This window comes from Hyla sarda, chromosome 4, assembly GCF_029499605.1.
Source record: "Hyla sarda isolate aHylSar1 chromosome 4, aHylSar1.hap1, whole genome shotgun sequence".
Taxonomy (NCBI): domain Eukaryota; kingdom Metazoa; phylum Chordata; class Amphibia; order Anura; family Hylidae; genus Hyla; species Hyla sarda.
Window position 1 is genome coordinate 154,157,373 of NC_079192.1, and position 13,030 is coordinate 154,170,402.

Here is a 13,030-nt window from a genome sequence, read left to right on the forward strand (position 1 = left end):
GGGAACATCTCACGAGTAGAAGGAAAAATGGATTCAATAAAATTTCAGCAAATTTTGGATGCTAACTTGATGCCATCAGTGAAAAATCTGAAGTTAAAGAGAGGATGGCTTCTTCAAAGGGATAATGATCCTAAACACACCTCGAAATCCACGGGGGATTACATCAAGAGGCGTAAACTGAAGGTTTTGCCATGGCTTTCACAATATCCCGACCTCAACATAATTGAAAATCTATGGATAAACCTTAAAGGGGTTGTGCGCTGGTCCTAATTTTCGGAGCTCCGCTCACAGCGTCCGGAAGTCCATTACTCAGAACGCTGTGTGCGGGCTTCCGTGTTCGCGGCCGCCGGGCGTGACATCATGCCCGGCCCCTCGCCCGCCCCCTTGTGACGTCGCGCCCCCTTCCCATAGACTTTCGTTGAGGGGGCGGGCAAGACGTCACGAGGGGGCGGGCGAGACGTCACGCCCGGCTGCTGCGAACACGGAAGCCCGCACACAGCTTTTGGAGTAACGAACTTCCGGACGCTGTGAGCTGAGCTCCGAAAATTAGGGCAGCGCACAACCCCTTTAAAAGAGCAGTGCGTGACAGACAGCCCAGAAATCTCAAAGAACTGGAAGACTTTTGTAAGGAAGAATGGGCAAAGATACCTCAAACAAGAATTGAAAGACTCTTGGCTGGTTACAAAAAGCGTTTACAAGCTGTGATTTTTGCCAAAGGGGGCAGTACAAGATATTAACTCTGCAGGGTGCATAAACTTTTGCAGACATCATTTTTTGGTTTTCTGTTATTTTGAAAGTGTAAATTATGGAAATAAAATCTAACTTTTGTTGGCATATTATAAGAATGTCTAATCTGTAATTTGATGCCTTTTGGAGATTTTTCCATCTTTCCTTGGCTTCTTTATGCATATTAATACACATTTTTACCTGGGGTTCCCAAACTTTTGATCCCCACTTTATCCCATCCTTATAGCCCGTCCTCATAGCCCGACCCCATATACTGTCCCCATATCCCATCCCCATACCCCGACCTCATATCCAGTCCTCATATCCCATCTTCAAATCTGTCAGGATTTGGCAGGCTGGTGGATCCTCTGTGTCAGAGAGGGATTGGCGTGGACTGTACCGGGGGACCGGTTCTAAGTTGCTACTGGTTTTCACCAGAGCCCGCCGCAAGCAGGAGGGTCTTGCTGCGGTGGTAGCAACAAGGTCGTGTCCACCGGTAACGGAACCTCACTGACTGCTGAGAGTGGCGTGGGACAGAAGGACTAGACAGAGGCGAGGTCAGACGTAGCAGAAGGTCAGGGCAGGCGGCAAGGTTCGTAGTCAAGGGCAACGGCAGAAGGTCTGGTAACACTGGTAAAGGCATACACAAAAACGCTTTCACTAGGCACTGAGGCAACAAGATCCGGCCAGGACAGGAAGGGGAAGTGGGTTTAAATAAGCCTGGAGCAGATGGAAGCTAATACACTGATTGGGCCAGGCACCAATTAGTGGTGCACTGGCCCTTTAAATCTTAGATAGCCGGCGCTCGCGCGCCCTAGAGAGCGGAGCCGCGAGCGCCAGGACGTGACAGCCGGGGAACGGGACAGGTGAGTAGATTGGGATGCGACCCGCGAGCGGGCGCGTCCCGCTGCGCGGATCGCATCCCCGCCGGCGGTGACAGTGCAACACTCCCGGTCAGCGGGTCTGACCGGGGCGCTGCAGAGAGGAGAACGCCGCGAGCGCTACGGGGAGGAGCAGGGACCCAGAGCGCTCGGCGTAACAATATCCCATCCTTATATCCCATCCTCCTATCCCGTCCTCCTATCTCGACCTCATATCCCGTCCTCATATCCAGTCCTCATATCCTGACCTCATATCCTGTCCTCATATCCCGACCTCTTGTCCCATCCTCATATCCAGACCTCATACCCTGTCCTCATATCCTGACCTCATATCCCGTCCTCATATCCTGACCTCATATCCCGTCTTCATATGCTGTCCTCATATCCTGTACTCATGTCCCAACCTCATATCCCGTCTCCATATGCTGTTCTCATATCCCGTCCTTATGTCCCATCCTCATTTCCTCTCCTTATGCCCCATCCTCATATTCTTTCCTCAGATGGGACAGAATTATGATGAACATATTGTAAGCTGAAAATAGAAGGGGACGTGGCTTTGTGGGACTGGGCATGATTTGCAAGCCAGACCAATGCACAACAAGGGTAGAGAAAGGGGTGGGGCTTAAACAGTGGGCATGTCTTTGTGAGATGGGGTGTGACTTGTAAGCCGGACTGACACATTCACCAGGAGAAGCAGAGCGGAGCTTGTGGAGTAAGGTACTGGAAGTCCCATATACTTGCATGGGACTTGAAACAAAAACCCATCTTTTATATAAGGGTGTGGGTAAGGGTTAATTTAACTATCATATATTTTAATTTGACATATAAGTAATGTGTATACCAGATATTATTGAAATATTTCCAGCCGTACGGAAGAGTTAAATTAACAATTATTTTAAGTGGACTAAATATTTTAAGTGGACACATAAGTAACATGTGACCAAGTATTCTCGAAATATCTCCAGCCGTTTGGAAGTTATGCAGTAACATATGTTTCCCATAGACTTGTATAGGACTTTAAACAAAAACCCTGACCCTGACAAATGGGGGTGGGTAAGGGTTAAATTACCTATCCTATGTTTGTTTTTTGACATATAAGTAACATGTGTGCTAAGTTTCATGTTAATATCTTTTGCCGTTTGGACGTGATGCTGGAACATACACACATACATACACACACACACACACACACACACACTAGCCCTCATTTACTATTGCAAACCTGACATGTTTTGTCAGGCTGTGCGCCAGATTCTGTCGCATTGCGCCAAAAATTCTGTCTGCGCCAGAATTTGCGCCAGAATTTGCGCCAGAATTGAAAAAAAGAAAACAGACTAACTCTCCATTTGGCTAAGAAAACCCAAAAAAGGGGCGTGGTCAATGGTAATAGGGGGCCTTGTCTCAAAAAAGGGGCGTGTTCCCGACATTTTCACAAAAACCCAACATATTTACTAAGCTTTACACATAAAATGTGGTGGATTTGAGCTGAGGAAAACCCGAAAAAGGGGCATGGTCGCTGGTAATAGGGGGCGTGTTCCCAAAAAAGGGGCGTGATCCCGACATTTTCACAACAAAACAACATATTTACTAGGCTTTCCACATAAAATGTGGTGGATTTGAGCTGAGGAAAACCAGACAGATCAGAGCATGTGTAAAAAAAAAGCAAAATGTGGGGAAAGTGGAAAATGTTGGGAAACCTTAGTAAATACTGTGGAAAATAAATTGTAGGGATTTTAAACCCACAAAGAAACCTACACAACACTCTTAGTAAATAAGGGCCATTTAATTTTATACTGTATATTTACATGTCCTATAAACAAGTCAATAGTCTTGATGGGTTGGGGTCTGATTGTTTAGATCCCCACTGATCATTAGAATGAATGGGGGGAGAAACATTCGCTGACTGAGACAATTCCATAGACTTACATTTTAAGTTTTTCTTATTAGCGCTCTCTTCTCCCAGTTAATTCTGGGCACTGACAGATCAAAATGTTTGACATGTCTCTAAAACATGTCAAAAGTTATTTTTAAGTGTCAGTGACCATTTAAAGGGGTACTCCACTGCCCCAGCATCCAGAACATTTTGTTCCAAAGGCTGGGTGCAGGCTGCGGGGGTCGTGACGTCACAGCCACGCCCCTCTTAATGGTGTGTGATGCCTCTACATTGCTAGGAAAGAGAATATCTCCTTAAAGGGGTACTCCACTGCCCCACCGCGGGGGTGTACTCCACTGCCCCATCAATGAAAGTCTATGGGAGAGGAGATATTCTCTTCCCTAGCAATGTAGATGCATCATACAGCATTACATGTCTTTTCTACGCCATGCAGATACCATTGCCAGAGACAGTTATTTGCATGAACTGCTTATCTCCTTATCGACTCTTGTGTTTGAAAATTTTCATCTGGATTACATTTTTTACAAGATTAAATGAAATCATAAAAACCTCTTACTAGTAAATATTATTACTAATCATTACTGATTATTATCCACTATTAGGTTACACAATGCACACCAATGGTAGAGCAGGGTGCAGTGGAAATAAGGCAGACCAGAGGGATTGTGTGGCATGAAGAGGCAGTAATGGTCGCTATCTGCTGGATTGTTGGAAGCAGTCCCTTGGCACAGGCTGGTAATGGTCTAGTTGTGGTAGCTTTTATCTAAGCTTTTATCCTCTATCCAGAGGATAGGGGATACAATGTCTGATCGCGGGGGGCTCGGACCCCCCGCGATCTCCCTGCAGCACCTGCATTGTGCGTCTCCAGTGTCGGAAACTTCTGGGTTTCCCAGACTGAAGACGTGACATAACCCCCTGTGACGTCACGCCACGCCCCCTCCATTCATGTCTATAGATGAATGGAGGGGGCGTGGCATGACATAATCGGGTGGGGGGGGGGGGGGGCTTGACGTTACGTCACATTTCCAGTCTCGGAAACCAGGAAGTTTCCGACACTGGAGACGCAGCCCTACATACAATGCGGGTGCTGCAGGGAGATCGTGGGGGGGTCCCAGCGGTGATCAGACATTGTATCCCTTATTCTCTGGCTAGGGGATAAAAGCTTAGATCCCGTAATACCCCTTTAAGGACTGTGGTGGTAGTTGCCCCCAAGGCACACCCTGTGTATATGTTTTCTGGCTGATGTGAGGTGTAGTGCCCTTGGTAGCGAGGGGCAAATAAGTGGCCAGAGACTAAGGTAACTTGAAACAGTAAAATTCACTTTTGTTTTTTCTTTGGCAAACAGAAGGTTAAACACACCAACTTTTAAGAGGAAGCATACAGTCTTTAAAAGAGTTATCCAGAAAAAACATAGCTAATTTCTTCCAAAAACCGCACCACTCTTGTGCTCAGTATGTGTGTGGTACTGCAACATCCACTGAAATGATATAAAGCCAAGTTGTAATATCACGCACAACCTGAGGAAAGATGTGGTGCTGTTTTTAGAGGACATAAACTTTGTTTTTCTATTTCTGGATGACTCCTAGCTCCTTAACAAGGTTCCAAGCAAGCATTGCTGATTCTAGAATAGCTTTCCAAATTTTCCACATTCTGTTTCTTTCTATCGTTACAGCAGTCAGGTTTCCAGATGCAAGCAGACAGCTGCTTATAATGTGTTCCTCTCTAGTCATTATCAGATTCCCAGACATGGGTTGCAGAAACTCAGGCTATTCATTGCTGTGGCTGCAGATCCTTAAAAAATGCAAGGCCTGTGGCCTAGTCCAGGGATGTGAGGTTTTTGGCTACATCTCCTCACAGGCTTCTGCAATGTACTTCTCTGCAGAGATTTATCCTTATGTCCTCACTCTCCACTGCTCTGCACTATACTACTAACGTCCTCCTAAAAAGAGGGATGGGATAGACTAAAATCCACCTACCAACCAGAAATTTTTTACTGCCTGAGTGTATGGGACACCTTTCTCAGCCATTACATTGCATGTACACAAACATTTTTAAATCACAGTGCCACAACATAAATATTTCACACTATAAGACATTGTAACCCCCCCCATCTTCCCCATAGGTATATGCAGAGTAACCCCCCCTCTTCCCCATAGGTATATGCTGAGTAACCCCCCCCCACCCCAGGTATGTGCAGAGTATCCCCCATAGGTATATGCAGAGTATCCTCCCCCTCTTCCCCATAGGTATTTGCAGAGTATCCTCCCCCCCAACCCCCCCTCCCCCATAGGTATATGCAGAGTTGAGGGGGGAGGGGGGAAAAGGATGCTCACCTGATATCCCACGCAGCGACCTCCTCAGCAGCAGGGCCCGCGTCTTCTCCCCTCCACAGTACAGACGCCGGATGAGTGACGTCACTGGCGCCTGTACTGCGTGCTGCATGGGGGTGGAGGTCACGTCTCCTCTGTGTAAGCTGCAGATGCGGCTCACACAGAGGGGACGCCTTCTCCTGTATGTGCGTGTATTGCGCATACAGTAGAAGGCACCGCTGTCTGCTGGGAATCTGGGATGAGTGTCCCGGACCTCAGTAGCAGCGGCGGCGGGTCAGTCTGCCCCTGGCACCCCCCTTGTGAGCGGGCTGCCCCCCCCTTGGTATGCCACTGGGTATGGACAAGGCAAAAAGAATGCCAGATAAGTAAGGAGCCTAGGGAGCTTGACATATTTTGATGAATTTTGGGTGGAAGAAGTCTTTATTGGGTGGTCTGGGCCAAATAGAGAAAAAAAGAAAATGTCTATTTTGGAATCAGAGAAGTACATCAGTGAATGTATCTGCACGGTATTCTCTATATGGTCACTGTATGGGGGGGGGGTATTGGTTATATTAGTGATTATTTAGTAGTAATGTAAACCTATAACTATCAACCAGCCGCATAACATAATTTAAGGGGGAACTCCAGTGGTAACAAGTAGAACACAAATGTTTTCAAATCAACCGGTGCCTGCAAGTTAAACAGATTTGTAAATGACTTCTATTAAAAAATCTTAATCCTTCTAGTACTTATTAGCTGCTGTATAAAACAGAGACATTTGTGAGTTTATTTTCTGTCTGAAAACAGTGCTCTCTGCTGACATCTCTGTCCGTGTTAGGAACTGTCCAGATTAGAATCATATCCTCATAGAAAACCTCTCCTGCTCTGGACAGTTCCTGACACGGACAGAGGTGTCAGTAGAGAGCACTTTTGTCAGACAGAAAAGAACTTCACAAATTTCTCTGTAGTATATCTATAGTTTACAGCAGCTGATAAGCACTAGAAGGATTAAGATTTTTTAATAGAAGTGATTTACAAATCTGTTTAACTTTCTTGCACCAGTTGATTTGAAAACATTTTTTTCCCACCGGAGTACATATGGTTTGGGATTTGGAGGTTCTAAAAAAATGACATCGAAAAACGAGTGTGTGGTATATCACACTTTGTTAAGGTGACACTATCATGATACAATGACAATTTAAAGAGTACCTGTTATATCCCACAAAAAGTGTAATATGTTACTCAGTACCTAATCCTGATCGTGGTTGCTCACTTGGTTTGTCATCCTGAGCTCTGGAGGGAGTGGGTCCTCACTCTGCAGGAGTAGTTTTCCTTCCTGAGCCTGTTGTCCTGTGCTGAGTCTCTTCATCCAATCATTGCAGGCCCCTTTACTCCCCTTCTCTCTGTTTTTATGTTGCAGTCTGAGAGGACAGAGGAGTTCTAGTCCCATCCTTACTTTCTTGACTTTGTCCCAACCTGTGCTTCAGCTTGAACAAATTAAATTTTTTCCCATGATTTCTATTCAAAAGGAAATTATATTTTCTCATGAAGTATGTGGTGTCCCGGTACCGCATCCTATACGGTACTTGTTTATAGGTCCCCATAGCCAGAGTCCCTAGGACGTCAGGGTCCTTTTGTATAGTCCATCACTGTTACGCCGAGCGCTCCGGGTCCCCGCTCCTCCCCGGAGCGCTCGCTTCACTCTCCCTGCGGCAGCGCTCCGGTCACGTCCTCTGACCCGGGGCGCTGCGATTCCGCTGCCAGCCGGGATGCGATTCGCGATGCGGGTAGCGCCCGCTCGCGATGCGCACCCCGGCTCCCCTACCTGTCTCGCTCTCCGTCTGTTCTGTCCCGGCGCGCGCGGCCCCGCTCCCTAGGGCGCGCGCGCGCCGGGTCTCTGCGATTTAAAGGGCCACTGCGCCGCTGATTGGCGCAGTGGTTCCAATTAGTGTGTTCACCTGTGCACTTCCCTATATCACCTCACTTCCCCTGCACTCCCTTGCCGGAGCTTGTTGCCTTAGTGCCTTGTGAAAGCGTTCCCTTGTCTGTTCCTAGTCCGTGTTCCTGACCTCCTGCCGTTGCCCCTGACTACGATCCTTGCCGCCTGCCCCCGACCTTCTGCTACGTCCGACTTTGCTTCTGCCTACTCCCTTGTACCTCGCCTATCTTCAGCATCTTCAGCAGCCAGAGAGGTAAGCCGTTGCTAGTGGATACGACCTGGTCACTACCGCCGCAGCAAGACCATCCCGCTTTGCGGCGGGCTCTGGTGAAAACCTGTAGTGGCTTAGAACCGGTCCACTAGCGCGGTCCTCTCCATCCCTCTCTGGCACAGAGGATCCACTACCTGCCAGCCGGCATCGTGACAGTAGATCCGGCCATGGATCCCGCTGAAGTTCCTCTGTCAGTTGTCGCTGACCTCACCACGGTGGCCGCCCAGCAAGCCCGACTGATCGCCCTTCTAACCCGTCAGCTGTCGGAAATGTCCACCATTTCGCACCAACTTCAGTCGCAACTTCTCCAGCAATCTTCTCCTCCGCCAGCTCCTGCACCTCCTCCGCAGCGAGTGGCCACTCCTAGCCTCTGCCTGTCCTTGCCGGACAAATTTAATGGGGACTCTAAGTATTGCCGTGGCTTTCTTTCGCAATGTTCCCAGCACTTGGAGATGATGTCGGACCAGTTTCCTACTGAAAGGTCTAAGGTGGCTTTCGTAGTCAGCCTTCTGTCTGGAAAAGCCCTGTCATGGGCCGCACCGCTCTGGGACCGCAATGACCCCGTCACTGCCTCTGTACACTCCTTCTTCTCGGAAATTCGAAGTGTCTTTGAGGAACCTGCCCGAGCTTCTTCAGCCGAGATTGCCCTGCTGAACCTGGCCCAGGGTGTTTCTTCCGTTGGCGAGTACGCCATTCAGTTCCGTGCTCTTGCTTACGAGTTGTCCTGGAATAGTGAGGTTCTCTGCGCGACCTTTAAAAAAGGCCTATCCAGCAACATTAAAGATGTTCTGGCCGCACGAGAGACTCCTGCTGACCTACATGAACTCATTCACCTTGCCACTCGCATTGACATGCGTTCTTCCGGATGGCGTCTGGAGCTCCGCCTGGATATGGACTTTGTTCGCACGAAGCGTTTTTTCTCCCCGGCTCCTCTCTCCTCTGGTCCTCTGCAATCTGTTCCTGTGCTTCCCGCCGCGGAGGCTATGCAAGTTGACCGGTCTCGCTTGACACCTCAAGAGAGGACACGACGCCGCATGGAGAATCTTTGCCTGTACTATGCCGGTACCGAACACTTCCTGAAGGATTGTCCTATCCGTCCTCCCCGCCTGGAAAGACGTACGCTGACTCCGCACAAAGGTGACACAGTTCTTGATGTCAACTCTGCTTTTCCACGCCTTACTGTGCCTGTGCGGATATCTGCCTCTACCTTCTCCTTCTCTACTATGCTCTTCTTGGATTCCGGATCTGCAGGAAAATTTTTTTTGGCCTCTCTCATCAACAGGTTCTACGTTCCTGTGACCAGTCTCGCCAGACCCCTCTACATCTATTGTTTTTACAATAAAAGATTGGACTGTCTCATGCGTTTCCGCACAGAACCCCTCCTAATGTGCATCGGACCTCATCACGGAAAAATTGACTTTTTTTTCCTCAGGTTCTTTGGCCCCAAGAAGAGGGGGAGACCCAAGGGGGGGGGTACTGTTACGCCGAGCGCTCCGGGTCCCCGCTCCTCCCCGGAGCGCTCGCTTCACTCTCCCTGCGGCAGCGCTCCGGTCACGTCCTCTGACCCGGGGCGCTGCGATTCCGCTGCCAGCCGGGATGCGATTCGCGATGCGGGTAGCGCCCGCTCGCGATGCGCACCCCGGCTCCCCTACCTGTCTCGCTCTCCGTCTGTTCTGTCCCGGCGCGCGCGGCCCCGCTCCCTAGGGCGCGCGCGCGCCGGGTCTCTGCGATTTAAAGGGCCACTGCGCCGCTGATTGGCGCAGTGGTTCCAATTAGTGTGTTCACCTGTGCACATCCCTATATCACCTCACTTCCCCTGCACTCCCTTGCCGGAGCTTGTTGCCTTAGTGCCTTGTGAAAGCGTTCCCTTGTCTGTTCCTAGTCCGTGTTCCTGACCTCCTGCCGTTGCCCCTGACTACGATCCTTGCCGCCTGCCCCCGACCTTCTGCTACGTCCGACTTTGCTTCTGCCTACTCCCTTGTACCTCGCCTATCTTCAGCATCTTCAGCAGCCAGAGAGGTAAGCCGTTGCTAGTGGATACGACCTGGTCACTACCGCCGCAGCAAGACCATCCCGCTTTGCGGCGGGCTCTGGTGAAAACCTGTAGTGGCTTAGAACCGGTCCACTAGCGCGGTCCTCTCCATCCCTCTCTGGCACAGAGGATCCACTACCTGCCAGCCGGCATCGTGAGAATCCCTAGTCACCTCTCACCCCTATAGTCATTGCTCTAGTCTTATGCTCCTTATTTGTGGAAGTTTAACTGTATAAGATTCATATAAATAGTTAATTACCTGTGAGAAGCGTAGCAGGACCTTCGGGTCACGTGATCAGGTAAACTCTATGGTATCTCTGCTTGAGGACCTTTGGAGGTCCTTGTGACGTAATGCACTCATTTCCTTTGTGACGGTGAGTGACAGATGGCTGGACCAATCAAAACGGCCCGCCCCTGCCCATATAAGGGCGCGGCGGCCAGTAATCCCTCTCTTGGTTCCTGGCTGTTGACGAGAAAGGATCTGCGCTGCTGTCATCAGTGAGTCTAGGCCTTAGCCTTGCGGCGACGGCTGTTCTATTCCAAATTGTGAGTGTATCAATCCCTAAACACTCTGCAAGACCACCGGGCCTTATCTATCCCCTAAAGCCGGACGGATCTTCGCAATATACCCTGAATTCAGAGACTATTATCTAAAGTCAAGGTCCGCAACATCTGTCAGTCATTGAAGTATAGAGTGACTGTTTGATCGAGACTGTTACTACTCTGTGGATGTACCGCAAGCCGTTAAGTAAAGTTTATGCAAGTTCAAATTCAACTACCTTGTGGACCTTCAGTCTTTATTCTTATGCACCTATCGTTACTAGGAAGGGCGGCGATAGGCCGGAGAGTCATCTCAGCATACTAGCCCTCAGCCTGGCGTCACGAACTATAGGGTTAACATTAACCCCTTGTATACCAAAGCAAATCCCTGACTGTACTACCCCTACCCCTGAGGCCTACCACAAGTATATTAGAAAGTTTAATGTTTTGCCAACATGTTCAACATATAAATACGTTTTGAATCTGATAGTGCCCACCTAAAAGTTTAATATTAGCAGATGCAAAAGTCTCTCATCCTCAAGCATTGTTCTTTTCACTTGGTATGTGGGAAGAAGCAATTGGCACCTTCAGGGACCTGTACAGTTGGTGCTTTGCTCCCGCTATCAACACTGCAAATAAAAATCTTTTATATTTCTTCATTTAAACTATTACTGCCTCACAACGTGTCACCCAAATAACATGAGCAAAGGGATTTTTTTCATATGTGATACATTTTTTCTTCATTTATCCAGCAGCATGCTTTAAGAGAAGGAGTTTGCACTTTGAATTAAACCCTGAGGGGTTCCTAAGAAGTGAAGCCACCATTCTCTTTGTTTACCCTGTTAGTGACATCACAATATAATAATGCAACAAAATATGTATGGTAAAATAAAGCTGTCAAAAGTTAAAGGTCCGATGAAAGATCCAATAGGAAGAGTAACTTTAAATTCCCCCATTAATCATTTGTATTCGGGGGGACCATATACTTTTTTTTTAATTGCCTGTAAAATCTTCCTTTTTATGTTAGCTCTAACCAAAATTGTACAGAAGTTTTTAAAATAGACACAAGATGGCAGTGTTTGGCTTAGCAAGAGCCCTAGACTGATTCACATCAATAATCCTAAAACAAAGCACAAATTCCCTTTTCTGTAAAAAATACATACTGCACACATATGCTTATGATGATCTTTTCAAATATTGCTGAAAATGTTTCTCTAACACATTGTAGGTAAGTGTCTCCTCTGCATGTCACAACTGGTATTTAATCCTATACAGCAATAAATGTACCAAAAGGTCCTATTGGTTTTTGATTGGCTTTTACATTTTCACAGCATATTCCTGGAGGGCGATCAAGATGGCTGCCAGAATGTGCAGGTGCTGCTGGTCAGCAGGAAGTGACACTGTCATACGGTTATTATTTAAATAACTAACAATTTGTACATGGGAATAAAGCTGTAATTATCTGGAGACCAGCGCTCGGAAAGAACATAGTCAGCCCCAGTGAAGGGCTCAGATTTATTGCCTGGAAACCAAATAAAAAGGAAAGTGTGGAAAGATGTTTTATTTGATTTCCTCTGCTATGTATACACTGATCAACCATATCAATAACCTCATAGTGACCAGGTCTGGAAGGGGTTGAACCAAGGGTCTCAAACTCCAATTATCTGCGGGCCACTGGAGGTAGAGGCTAGGTGAGGCTGGACCGCATGCGCCCCTCACACATAATGCCCCCATCATGTGCCCCTCACATATAATGCCCCCATCATGCACCCCTCACATATAATGCCCCCATCATGTGCCCCTCACATATAATGCCCCCATCATTCACCCTCACATATAATGCCCCCATCAAGCCTCCAGACAGACCCCCAGATAGATATGACCCCCATCAGGTAGGGCTCTCGAGTAGGTACATAGGCCCCCATATAGATATGACCCCCATCTGATAGGGCTCCCCAGTAGGTACATAGGCCCCCATATAGATATGACCCCCTTTTGGTAGGGCTCCCCAGTAGGTACATAGGCCCCAGATTTGACCCCCATCAGGTAGGGCTCCCAAGTAGGTATAGAGGCCCCAGATAGATATGATCCCCATCACTGATGGGGGTAATATCAATCTGGGGGCCTGTCTACCTACTGGGGAGCACTATCTTATGATCAGGTATGGGTTCTCAATAGGTGTACAGGCCCCAAGATAGATATTACCCCCAGCAGGTAGGGCACATAATTAAATAATTATGCCCCCTAAGAAGATAGGTTATCCCCTGGTGATAAGCAGGTCCTCCCCTTATTAGGCAAGTAATTAGGCAAGTTAAGTTTCACAGCTAGAGTACTTACATCTCCCTGCTGCAGCCTAAAACAAGCCTTCTTTGTGGGGATGTGCACGTTTGGTGACATCATCACATTCCTCAGCGTCCCAGCGTCCTGCGCTGCAGATG